The sequence below is a fragment of the Chiloscyllium punctatum genome, chromosome 4 (assembly GCF_047496795.1).
Source record: "Chiloscyllium punctatum isolate Juve2018m chromosome 4, sChiPun1.3, whole genome shotgun sequence".
NCBI lineage: Eukaryota > Metazoa > Chordata > Chondrichthyes > Orectolobiformes > Hemiscylliidae > Chiloscyllium > Chiloscyllium punctatum.
In genome coordinates this window covers 16611237-16624943 of record NC_092742.1, presented here as the reverse complement: position 1 = coordinate 16624943, position 13707 = coordinate 16611237, and the positions used below count along the sequence as shown (strand labels likewise).

The 13707-nt window shown below is 40.8% G+C and overlaps 1 protein-coding gene across 31 annotated transcripts in view; it reads left to right on the top strand.

The window, feature by feature from the left end:
* Positions 1 to 13707, top strand: part of nrxn3a (neurexin 3a) — a 2037428-nt gene that overhangs the window by 170034 nt on the left and 1853687 nt on the right. The gene's annotated exons all lie outside the window — the stretch shown is intronic.

Sequence of the window (13707 nt, the reverse complement as noted above, 5' to 3'; positions counted from 1 at the left end):
ATTAAATTTATTCATCAGCGTTATGTGGGATACTGCAAGATCTTGCCAGCAGCAATGAATTGGATGACCATGTTAGGACAATTTCTTGACATTCCTAATGCAACAAAAAAACTAGAAATTCAAATCTACAGGAGAAATTCCAGGAATAGATGCTGAACTTCACTCAATGCATTGAGCATAACATAGCTGAACTGAACCTTTGTGAAATTCTGCTATACATATTGATGTCTTACTGACACAGAAATTAATATGAAATGCTAACTTTTGCTGCTTATTTTAGCATCCTTTTCTGTGAAAGAAATTTCTGGAATCCTGATTGTAGTAGTTACAAAACTAGCTGAAACAGTAAACTTGATAATAAATTGAAAATACATTGCCATCTGCTGGAGAGAATATTTTAACCCAGAATTATTAACATTTGTGCTCAAACTACAATTTTTGTTTCTCCAAACCTGTCAATTTTGTTATTTGAAATACCAAATCTATTTAATAAATGGCTTACCTTCAATCAACAGTGGATGGAATTACTTACCAAGTTGTGTATCAAAGTTTAACATTTAAGATGGCATGCTCAACACAAAAGATGAAATTTATTGATTCTGTTATTGGCATGGATTTCCAAGCTAATAGCAAAGTAGTTTTGCTTTGTCTTGATTGCAAAGTCAGCTGTCCACAAAGTTCTGACAATCTTTCTGTTGTAGGTTTCTTCTTGATGCCAATTACAATCTAGTGCTGTCAAGAGGACCTCCAGGCATGCAGTAGCAATGATGATAGCAAACTAGATTAACAATCAACCACGTTGAAGTACTCACATAGTCGTCAAACCAGGGAGTAAAAACCCATTGACTTTTTCTTTTTTCCTCAAACTTTTATAGGGAATTAAATAAACAAAATAGAATGAAGTTAGAAGTTGAACTGTTTTAAAAATGTTTTATTTTCATCAGTTTGGAGAAATTTGAAATTTTGTAAAATATCAAATTAGTTATTCAGGCCAATGAGGCAGTGCAGCAGCAATTATACACATAGAAAGCTATTTAAAATCCAATTACATCTCATTCAAGGCAGTGTAACTTCTTCAGAATTCTTTACAGCAAGGCTATTAGGGTAAGATGGAAAGTTTTTGTCAATTCAGTAATTTCTAATTGAGTGCAGTCAAATGGGGTGGTGGCTGAGGCTATAGGGATTTGGGATGTCTGCACACCATCTACAAATGAATAGAATACTGACAGCAACTTCTGGTCTTTTGTGTCTGACTGACATTACTGCCACAAATCTGCATCAATACATTGTTATGCCTGTGGTGTGTCACACATTTCTATTGCATCCATGCCATGCACAATTTTGTATTTAAAAGCCCACTTAATAATTGCTTAATTGCAATTGCATGCAATTTCTCAGAAGTCTTCCTATGCCTCCCCATGAATGCGAGCAACATCACAGGAGACCTCATCACATATTTTCATTAGTTGTTTGTATTTCAGTGTTTTTTTTTCCTCCTCCAGTTCTATAGGCATAACTTGCCAGTGTACTGAGTTAGTGAATGCAACCAGAATTTGGCTACGTTTCTGTCTTGGTGACTTTTATGGACAGGTTCTCTCAGTGAGCTCTAGTGAGTTTTCCAAAGTAGTTCTCTGCTTACCTCATTATGTAAGCATCAGACCTCAACCAGACATGGAAGGCTTTCTTTGAAGTCCAGCTGTGTATCAGGTTAAATGCTGCCAGCCAAGAATAGCTCTTCACGGTAGGTGTGCTGGGAGGGAAATGAGAAAGAAAATCTCTCAGGGACACTCTGGGGAGGCAGTGGCCTAGTCGAATTATGACTGGACTGCTAATCTAGGAACCAACAAAATGTTCTGAGTTTGAATCCCAGCCAATTGTGGCATTTGAATCCAATGCAAATCTGGAATTAAGAGTCTAATGAATCCATTGCTGATTGTCAGGAAAAACGCATCTGGTTCACCAAAGTCCTTTAGGGAAAGAAACTGCTATCCTTACCTAGTCTGGCCTACATGTGACCCCAGACCCACAGCAATGTGGTTGACTCTTTAAAAAAATTGATGTAGATAGGATGGGTCACACTTCACTGGAAATGGAAGATCACATTTATAATTGTTTTACAATATTATATAATCATCTGTCAGATTAGCTGTCGTTGTAACTACAGTGACAAGAATGAAGCTACAGAGACTATCCATTCTTAGTTCATACCATGTTAGAATCCTATCTGAAGGAGTGCAACTCTTTCTGTAATAACCAACAGAGCATAACCTCTTGTTATTGTTGGATGTCAAGTCATCACCTGTTGTAAAACTTTCAGACAGATGTTAACTGTAACTTTTATTAAGCAACACGAAGAGCAAAGAAAGAATACACAAAGAAGCTGCACTCAGTTCTGGGACTAAACAGGGGCAATTCCAGTCAATGAAAGGGTGGTTTCATCCAACTCTGATCTATTGGAACTGAGTGTCACCAAACGCCTGCCTGTTCTTGTCCTGCTCTGTTTTAGCGATGGTGATCTTTCCCCTGCTTTTTTCTCACTCTTTACTATCGCGTGCCCTCTTTGCTGACCTCAGTTGTGCAGAACACAGCGTGCAAAAATGATGCAGCGCACTCTGTCTGGAAAGTGGTACAAGGCTTGTCCCAGATTGATCCCAGCGTCGGGAACTCATTCTCAGGAGGCATATCGTTGGTTCTCTGATAGCCCTGGTCAAAGAATAGGCTGCATTCCATTGATGTTACACCTCAGTCAGGGGTTTGTGTAAAGCAACAAAGGGTAGCCTGTTCCTCCCCGTAAACGTGCTCATTTGGCATTGGACCTTTGAAATGAACCAGGGGTCTGAGAGTGATCAAGGATATTGGTGTCCTGACAGTTCCCAGAATATCTGGCACAGAGTTCTATGATAGAACATAGAACATAGAACATAGAACAATACAGCGCAGTACAGGCCCTTCGGCCCTCGATGTTGCGCCGATCAAAGCCCACCTAACCTACACTAACCCACTATCCTCCATATACCTATCCAATGCCCGCTTAAATACCCATAAAGAGGGAGAGTCCACTACTGCTACTGGCAGGGCATTCCATGATCTTACGACTCGCTGAGTGAAGAACCTACCCCTAACATCAGTCCTATATCTACCCCCCCTTAATTTAAAGCTATGCCCCCTTGTAATAGCTGACTCCATACGTGGAAAAAGGTTCTCACTGTCAACCCTATCTAACCCCCTAATCATCTTGTACACCTCTATCAAATCACCCCTAAACCTTCTTTTCTCCAAAGAAAACAACCCCAAGTGCCTCAGCCTTTCCTCATAGGATCTTCCTACCATACCAGGCAACATCCTGGTAAACCTCCTCTGCACCCGTTCCAGTGCCTCCACATCCTTCCTATAGTATGGCGACCAAAACTGCACACAATATTCCAGAAGCGGCCGCACCAGAGTCTTATACAACTGCAGCATGACCTCAGGACTCCGGAACTCAATTCCTCTACCAATAAAAGCCAGTACGCCATATGCCTTCTTCACTGCACTATTTACCTGGGTAATGGTCACAAATGACTTGCACACATGCAATCAATCTAGTCATGGTCATAGAGTTATACAGCACAGAATCAGATCCTTCAGTCCAACTCATCCATGCTGACCAGGTACCCTAAATTAATCTAGTCCCACTTGCCAACATTTTGTGCATATCCCTCTAAACCCTTCCTTTTCATATACCTATCCAAGTGCTTTTCAAATGCTGTAATTATACTAGCCTCCTCCACTTCCTCTGGTAGCTCATTCCATATGCACACCACATGAAAAAACTGTCCCCTCGGTCCCTTTTAAATCTTTCCTGAAACCTATGCCCTCCAGTTTTGGACTCCCCTATCCTGTGGAAAAAAACCTTAACTATGCCCTTCATGATTTTATAAACCTCTATAAAGTCATCCCTCAGCCTCTGATGCTCCAGGGAAAATAGCTCCAGCATATCCAGCCTCTCCCTATAGTTCAAACCCTCCAACTCTGGCAACATCCTTGTAAATATTTTCTACCCCTTTCAGGTTTAACAATATCTTTCCTATTTCTATATCTATTGATGAAGTCAGCCACGTTCTGACATAATGCTCTCAACGTGATGTGAGTACATAAAAACCATAAGAACTGTAGATGCTGGAAAACAGAAAGGAAAACAGATTGCTGGAAAAGCTCAGCAGGTCTGGAAGCATCTGTGAAGAGAAATCAATGTTAATATTGTGGGTCCAGTGACCCTGTGTGTATAGTCTCAATTGGAGGCCAATGATGTTGGTACAGGACTGAACACATCACAGGGAAACAAGATGAAATGGCATGTTGTGGCACAAATATCATTGGTCATCATTTTGACACATTTATGTGTTGAGGATTCGGAGATCCAAAATGGGTCCCTAGTGGATTCTTGGAAGCAGCCAGTTATGCATAACATTTAAACAGAAATTGCTGGTGAAACTCAGCAGTCCTGGCCGCATCCATGGGAACAAAGCAGCGTTAACATTTTGAGGAGATTCTGGTGAAGAGTCACCAAGTTCAAAATTTTCAACGCCGCTTTCTCCCCATAGATGATGCCAGACCCTGCTGAGTTTCACCAGCAATTTCTGTTTTAGTTCCAGATTTCCAGCATCCTCAGTTCTTTGTTTTATTGTATATGAAACAGAGCAGGGCTGTCACATTGACAGCCACTAGAATATGATTGTCATCCACCTGTTTAGAACCAGGATTTTTGCTCTGGAAGAGAAGACTGTGGTGTCTGTTTGAGGACACCCTATTTAGTGCCAGCACTGAGAGTCGCCCATCTGGAGAAATGGCTTTGAAAATGATAGATTCTGGGGCTTCTTTACCTCCTCCACACCTGACACACTGTCTTCATGTGGAGTCTATTCACCAATCACTGGACGTTGTTCCTAGTCTTACTGATGCATTTAGCTCTTCAGGTTCAGCCATCTAGTTCCATTATTGGTTCCAGGGTTGGGACGCGTAATTTATCAGGTTAAGTCTGGGGAAGTTACGACTGTCTTTCCTGGGAAAGGAGAAGGCATAGAGGAGAATTGTTAGAAGTTTTCAAAACAATGAGGGGTCTGGACAGAGTTTGTGGAGAGAGACTGTTCCCGCTTGTCAACAGCTTCAGAACCAGAGACCACCGTTTTAAAGTGTATTGCAAAAGAAACAAATGCAAGGTGAGAACAATCTTTTTCAGCTCCATGCAATGCCTGAAAGTGCGGTGGAGGCAGATTCAGTTGAAGAATTGGATGATTATTTCAATAGGGGTTATGAGGAAAAGGCACTAAAATGATTGGAGCTCAGTTAAAATTCTCAGAGTGCCTGTGTACATTCTATGATCTGAATGGCGACCATAACGATTCTGAGGTCATCTTTTCAGGAAAGACGTTCCCTATCTACGTGGCCTATTTATAAGAAAAAGAAAATCTCCTTTCGTCAGCTCTGCTTCTTTTGTCAATTGCCTTTAACTCCTATTGGCGTTTTTTGTGCAGTAGGTTTCTGTTGTTTGCTGACCCTGGATTGAAAGAAGCAGACTGGGGGCAAGGTCTATTGCAATTCTATCCATACACCTTGTAGAAGTCACTTGAACATTATCAGGTGTTATCAGATAAATCAGACTGCTGTGTGCTTATCCATGTTTCAGCTCAGGTTTGCCATGTTCTTTGGTCAACATAAGTTTAAATTATGTAGAGGTTAGCTTGATTGGCTGGACAGCTGGTTGGCAATACAGAGTAATGTCAACAGCATGGGCTCAGTTCCTGCACTGGCTGAGGTTGGGACAAAGGTCCAGCCTTCTCAACCTCTCCCCTTGCCTGAAGAGTAGTGACTGTCAGGTTAAATCACTGCTGGTTATCGCTTTCTTAGAAGTGAGCAGACATAAGATGTGGTCGGACTGTGGTGACCTTTGCAGGTAATAAGGTCTGTTTGGGAAGGTAGTGTGAGATGATTTTGTGGGCTTCACAGAGACAAGTCACCAATGAAACTGTCCAAAACTTGATAATTATAGAGTCACAGAGGTGTACAGCACAGAAACAGACCCTTCGGTCCGACTTGTCCGTGCCGACCAGATATACTAAATTAATCCAGCCCCATTTGCCAGCATTTGGCCCATATCCCTCTAAACCCTTCCTATTCACATATCACCATCCAGATGCCTTTTGAATATTGTAATTGTGCCAGCCTCCCCCATTTCCTCCGGCAGCTAATGACATACACGCACCACCCTCTGCATGAAAACGTTTTCCCTCAGGACACTTTTATATCAATCTTCTCTCACCTTAAATCTATGCCCCCTCGGGTCATAGAGTCATTTCGTGCAGAAACAGATCCTTTGGTTCAAACCAGTCCATGCTAAACATAATCCCAAAGTAAACTAGTCCCACCTGCTTGCTGTTGGCCCATATCCCTCCAAACCTTTCCCATCAGCTGATTCCTAGTAAGATTCAGCCCTGTAAAATTACCATTCATTGTCATAAAAATTCATTGAATTCACTGATGTCCTGAAGGGAAGGAAATCTGCCACCCTTCTTTGGTCTGATGCATATGTAACTCTCTGTGCCCAGTCATGTGGTTGACTCTTAACTGCATCTTGAAATGGTCTCTCAGTTCAAGCAAAATTAGAGACAGTCAACACATGGCAATAATGCTCCCATGCATAAAATTAAGTGATTCTCATCATAAACTGGAGTTTCAATTAGATTAGTTTCCCTACAGTGTGGAAACATGCCCTTTGGCCCAACCAGTCCACACAGACCCTCCGAAGAGTAACCCACCCAAACCCATTTCCCTCTGACTAATGAAACCTAACACTACGGGCAATTTAGGATGGCCAATTCACCTGTCCTGCACATCTTTGGACCGTGGGAGGAAACCGGAGTACCCAGAAGAAACCCACGCAGACATGGGGAGAATGTGCAAACTCCATACAGACAGTCTGCCCAAGGCTGGAATTGAACCTGGGACTGGATGGCAGCAGTGTAACCACTGAGCCACCGTGCAAGGAGTTCAGCAGTTTTACAGGACCATGGAGAGTGCTAAATTGACATGTTCTGAAGTTCTTCCAAGGATAAAATATTGAAGCCTTTCTGCTTGGGTTGTCTTCCCGAGTCTGTTTTATTACCATTGCTGCCAGCTTCCCCAAGTGAAGATTTGACATCAAACAAGACTTCCGAATGTTGGAGGGAAAGTTTGATGTGCAGTATTTTTTTGGAAAGGGTTTGAAAAGACTCTGCAATGAGAAGAGTAGAAAGAGCTCATTGAACATCTGAAGAATTATTCTGTTCAGTTTAGTCACTGTCTTTAAAGCGACGAGCAAATGAATCAGATTCTGTGGTGAAACAATACTGTAAAACTGTTGCTGTTCACTGTCAGTCCTCCACTGAAAATGACAAGAACTTCTGGAGTCTGCATATTCTCGGAATGTGGAGGTGCCAGTGTTGGCCTGGGGTGGACATGGTCAGAAGTCACATGACACCAGGTTATAGTCCAACAGGTTTATTGGAAACCACAAGCTTTTTGTGCACTGCTCCTTTGCCTTCTGAAAGCTTGTGGTTTCCAATAAACCTGTTGGACTCTAACCTGGTGTCATGTGACTTCTGACCTTTATTCTCAGAATAACATGGAAAGTTGACACCTATTATTAGTGATGCTCTGCTTCAACAGAGGTTGCATTGTTGAGGCCTTGTTCCCCCCACCTCCCCGCCCATTGGAAACCACATTCAAGTGAAAGAGGCTGAGGAGAAACAAAAACAGAAATTGCTGCAAAAGCTCTGCATGTCTGGCAGCATCTGTGGAGTGAAAGCAGAGTTAACATTTCGAGTCCAGTGACCCTTCTTCAGAATCTGATAAGAACTTCCACTTTTGTGCTTAGTTCTTCCCTGCCACCGCGCCCCCCCCCCATCCTTAAACTAATCAGGTAAACTAGGTTTTTAATTGCATACTAACTTCGTAATTGCTGCTAAGTAATTGAAAGGATTGTGTTTATATTTCTAAATATCTCAATTTTAAAAAATCAATGTTTTTTAAAAAATTCTACATTTTAGGAAAGTTTTTAATCTTTAGTATAGCTTCTTTCTTAAATCAAACATAACTGTTTATTTTGCTAACTGTAAATTTAAATCAAAAGTGATGGATTATTGAAATGCTTTCAATGCCTGGCTATCTATAAGAAGACATCGGTATGATTGGCTGCCGATTCTGCTCATTAACATTAGTATGGCAGAGAGAGCAAGGAATTCCCCTTGACCTGACCAGAAGACTAGAGAAAGGGCTTAGGCCTGATTCTCCTGCTCCTCAGATGCTGCCTGACCAGAAGACTGTAAGATTTAGGAGCAGAATTAGACCATTTGGCCCATTGAATCTGCTCCACCGTTCGATCCTAGCTGATATGTTTTCCTGCCTTCTCCCTGTAACCTTTCACCTCTAATGTTTGTTGGGAATGGTAAATGGATGTCATAGAGAGCACCAGCTCTTTGTGAGCAGCTTTCTCCCAGTTCAGTAGCAAGCATCTTTATTTCACAGAAACTGCAAAATAAGGACCACAACCGATAAAGAAACATGGTTTTCAACACAGCTGATTTTGAAAAAGATGAAGTTGCATTGATATTCAACTTCGAAGGAAAGTGAAATGAATCAGCACAAAGTACTTGCTGTGCAAAATTTAATGGTGCTTTTGAACAGAATACCATAATGGTGCAACCTGAGTGGTTTAGATGACATCTTTAAAAGTTCAAGATTAAATGTCAAATGCTTTGTGATTACATCCTTGATCTCTGGTAATTCTAGTCTCATCTGCGGATGTCTGTGATCTACATCAGAATAGCATGTTTAATGTTTGGTTGTTAAAATTCCTTTTTTGTTTTAAAAAAAGAGAATGTTTGCAAGTGTACCAGCTGTCCCCAAAGGTGCCTATAAATTCAGTAATGAGGGATGTACACAGATGGGCGTTCTGCTGTTTTATGGTGGTTATAATGTAGATTTTCTGTTAAGCAGGTAGCAGCATATTAGTAACAAGGAAATATGCTGTGCATTGTAACTGTATCAATCACCAAAATGACTGGTCAAAAATTGGAATTACCGTATATACTCGAGTAATAGTTGAATGTTTTTACTACTTTAAGGTTAAATTTATGGGATCAACTATTGCATGGATACTCTTTCTGATGGGTTGACATTCATGCCCGTCAAAATTCAAACCGTATTATTAGCAGAAGCCCAACTTATCTCTAAACAAATAAAGAAGAGAAATGATTTATGGTAATTCTGAAAACCTGGAACGGAACTTAACAGCCAGCGGACTGGAAAGCTGGAGCAGAACATGACGGCCGGAACACCGAGTCATAAACATTGATCTGTTATCTGTGAAGTACTAGGGTCGACTTTTACATGAGATGTATGGAAAATTCCAGATAATTTGGCCAAAAATAGGGGATCAACTTTTGCATGAGATCTACTATTACTCGAGTATATATGGTACCTGATTGAACAGCAAACTTAACTTAGTCAAAGGAGAAGCTCCACTTTAGCAGAATATCAATAAAAGCAATTAAAACTTTTCTTCCTGGATGTAAATTTAACAGAAGAAAATTATTTGGAGATCATCATTTTAAGACTTTTCCTTACAACTTCAAAGATTTTTACTGGAATTTTAATTCTGTAATCTGTCGAAAGAATCAACATAATCATTTTAGCTATCAATATGGAGATAGCATAAACAGATAGAAATAGCAACAGCACTTCGTACATTTGGTTTAACATGCCAAATTTTTGGATCAAATAAATTACGATATTCCACTTGTACAATTGTTGCATGGTAAACCACAAAATTACACTTGCACAATCAAATCTATCAAATTGATTCATTCCACGGGTGGTGTTGAAGATCTAAAAACAGATCCAAACTAAAGTGTGCCTCAAGACATTTAGAGACTAATCACTTATATTAATTGTGTTTGATTGTGGACAGGTGCCAGGCATTAACTAGGGATTAACTCGTGCCCCCTAGAAATAAACACATCATTTCAAGTTATTCACTTTAAGGTTTTGGTTTATTTTTGTTATATTGAGGTACAATTGCCTCTTTCGACAGGGTACTTAATTGGTGATAGGTTTGTCAAAGAGTTGTAAGTAAACACTGATTTAATCTCTGGTTGTTGGGAGTTAGAATTGCTTGCTTGTCACCTGTTAAAAAATAACACAGCACCAGGTTATAGTCAAACAGGTTTATTTGGAAGCACTGGTCCTTCATCAGGTGGTTGTGATTATAACCTGGTGTTGTGTGATTTTAAACTTTGTCCACCCCAATCCAACACTGGTTCCTCTACATCATGCTTGTTACCTGTAATTCTGTAAATGCATGTTTGTAAAAATAAATGTTGGCTCCACTTACGTCCTTCTGGAATATAAAACATCACGCAGGCTTGATCTGGAGACCATGTATGATTCCAGAAAGGAGCTTTTTCTTCACTGGCTTACATCATCATCCTGTTCTGTTCCAATTCTGGGAACACAATTCCTTAGGAAGAAAACTGTTACTGTTGGGAAAAAAAGACCATGCTCTGTCAAAGCTTTTCACCCGCATTAGAGCCTCAATGTGGAAGGGGTCATCAGCAGTGCTACCAAGCATCAGTTAGTCAGTAATAACTTACTCAGTTTGGGTTCTGCCAGGGCCATTCTGCTTCTGACCCCATTGGTTCAAACATGGACATGGGGAAGCAATGGCCTAGTGGTATTATTGGATTAGTGGTGCTGGAAGAGCACAGCAGTTCAGGCAGCATCCAACGAGCAGCGAAATTACCTTTTTACCTAGTGGTATTATTGCTGGGCTATTAATCCAGAGACCCAGGTATCGTTCTGGGGACCTGGGTTCAAAATATTGCTGTGAAAAATGGTAGAATTTGAATTCAACAAAAGGAAAAATCTGGCATTAAGAGTCTAATGACCATGATCCCACTTTCGATTGTCAGAAAAACCCATCTGGTTCACTATTGCCCTTTAGGGAAAGAAACTGCTATCCCTACCTGGTCTGGTCTACATGTGACTTCAATGTGGCTGACTCTTAACTGCCCTCTGGGCAATAGGGATGGTCAATGAATGCTGACCTAGCCAGCAATGGCCTCATCCCATGAATGAATAAAGAAAAAGAAAGGGATGAAATTGTCTGTTTTGGACTGCAAAAGGAGAAATCAGGGTACATTCTGGATGGTATGAAGTTAAATACAGTGGATGTCCAGGGAGACTTGGGATTCAGGGGCATAGATCTTTGGAATATCATGAACAGGTGTGGAAGATAATCAAGAAAGCTAATGGAATGCTGGTCTTAATACAGAGACGATTGGAGTATAAGGATACAGACGTTACACTGCAGTTATACCAAACCCTAGTTAGATCCCACTAGGAGTACTGTGAGCAGATGTGGGCACCACACCTTAGGAACGATATATCAGTCTTGGAGGGAGTACAAAGTAGGTTTACAACAATGATACCTGGCCTTCAGAAGTTAAGTTATGAGGAGAGATTCAAAAATTAAGTCTGTTTTCTCTCGAATTTAGAGGTTGAAAGGGTGATCTGATTGAAATCTTCAAGACCTTAACAGGAAAAGACAAGATAGGTAAAGATAAATTATTTCCACTGGTGGGGGATTCTGGAACTAGGGGCATAGCCTGAGAATTAGGACTGGATCATTTAGGAGAGATGTTAGGAAACACTTCTTACACAAAGGTATTCCACAAACAGCAGTAGATACATGATCAGTTGTTAATTTTAAATCTGAGATAGATAAATTTGTGTTGCACAAAGTATTAAAGAATATGGGACAAAGGCAGTCAGACCATAGATCAACCATGATCTCACTGAATTGTGAATCAGGCTTGAAGGGCTAGATAGCCTATTCCTGTTCCTATCTTGCACTCATTTGGACAATTTGCAAGAATACCAATTTAAGGAGAAAACCATTGCATACATTTTAACAGGCGAGTGCAGACTGGTTGGCCAGTAGACTCTGATTGCTTGATTGTCACATTGAGAAAATGTTGCCACCAGATTTTGAAAACTTGTGGGGAGATGGATACAGAATAAGTGACATTCATTTAAAACAGAGATGTAAAAGAATTGCTTCTTCCAGAGGATAAGTAATGCCTGTAATTTCCTATCCCAGAGAGTTGCAGAGGTTTAGAACAAGTTACTGCAGTTTAGATTCCCTACAGTGTGGAAACAGGCCCTTCTGCCCCACAAGTCCCCACCGACCCTCCGAAGTGTAATCCACCCAGACTCATTTCCCTCTGACTAATGCACCTAGCACTATGAACAATTTAGCATGGCCAATTCACCTGACAAGCACATCTTTGGACTGTGGGAGGAGACCAGAGCAAGCCCATGCAGACACGGGGAGAATGTGCAAACTTCACACAGACAGTTGCAAAAGGCTGGAATTGAACCTGGAGCCCTGGTGCTGTGAGGCAGCAGTGCTAACCACTGTGCCACTGTGCCACCATGCTGCCTGCTGGGATCTGTACTGAAAGCAAGAAAATGCTGGAAATCGCAGCAGGTCAGGCAGCATTTGTGGAGAGACAGCATTTGTGGAGAGGCTCAATCACTCAAAGTAGCAAAGTGGTAGTAGATAGATTTTTGAACTCTCTCAGGTCTGAGGGCTAGAATGAGCTGACATGAAAGAGGAGTTAAAACTTCCAATGATCAGCATGATCTTGTTGAATGGCAGTGTAGGCTTGAGGGACTTTATTGTGTTCAATTGGGAAATGCATCAGTTCATGATGATCGACAGTTAAGTGCTTTGGTAGAATTTGAGCTTGCTTCTCTGGATCTGTAGGCCAAGCCACTGGATTCTGTGTTCAATAGAATAACCGTTACACTCCTGTAGCTTGTGATAGAGAAGTAACTACAGAGAATAAAGCAGATGAACTCTTTGCGCTAAAGGAAAAGATGTTATTCATTATTTAATATTATGCAATTGCTTAAGATGAGTATTGGCTTGGGAATTCGTCATCAGACAGGAGGAAGGGCAAAGTAATAAATTACTTCAAAGTGGAGATGCTATGACAGGCTTCAAAAAGTAATGTACTGAGAAAACTTACAGCTGTGCTATACAAACAAAGAGATTGCGTCAGACTTAAAGAAATAAAATCCAAACAGAAAGTGCTCTCTGGATTTGCAGAGACCCCAACAAAATGAAAATAAGCCATTGAAATTACTTATTGGACAACTTAACAATGACAATAACTGCTCTAGTGTCTTTTTTAATGCATTTACAGGGTGTGGGGATTACAGGCTAGGCCAGCATTCATTGCCTATCCCTAATTGCCCAGAGGGCAATTAACATTGTGTGAGTCTAGAGTCAGAAGTAGGCCAGATCGGTTAAGTGACAGTTTCCTTCCCTAAAGGATATTAATGAACCAGAACCTGACAATCGACAATGGTTTCATGGTCATCATTGGACTTTTAAGTTTGGATTTTTATTGAATTCAAATTCCACCATCTGCTGTAGCAGGATTCAAACCCAGATCCCCAGAACACTAGAGAAAATAAAAAGAGAACCGTGGATATTAAAATATGAAACAAAAGCAATAATAGCCAGAAAATCTCAGCAGGTCTAGCAGTATCTGTGGAGAGAACAGAGTTAGTGTTTCAGGTTCAGTGACCCTTCTTCAGAACTTTCTGAAGAAGGGTCACTGG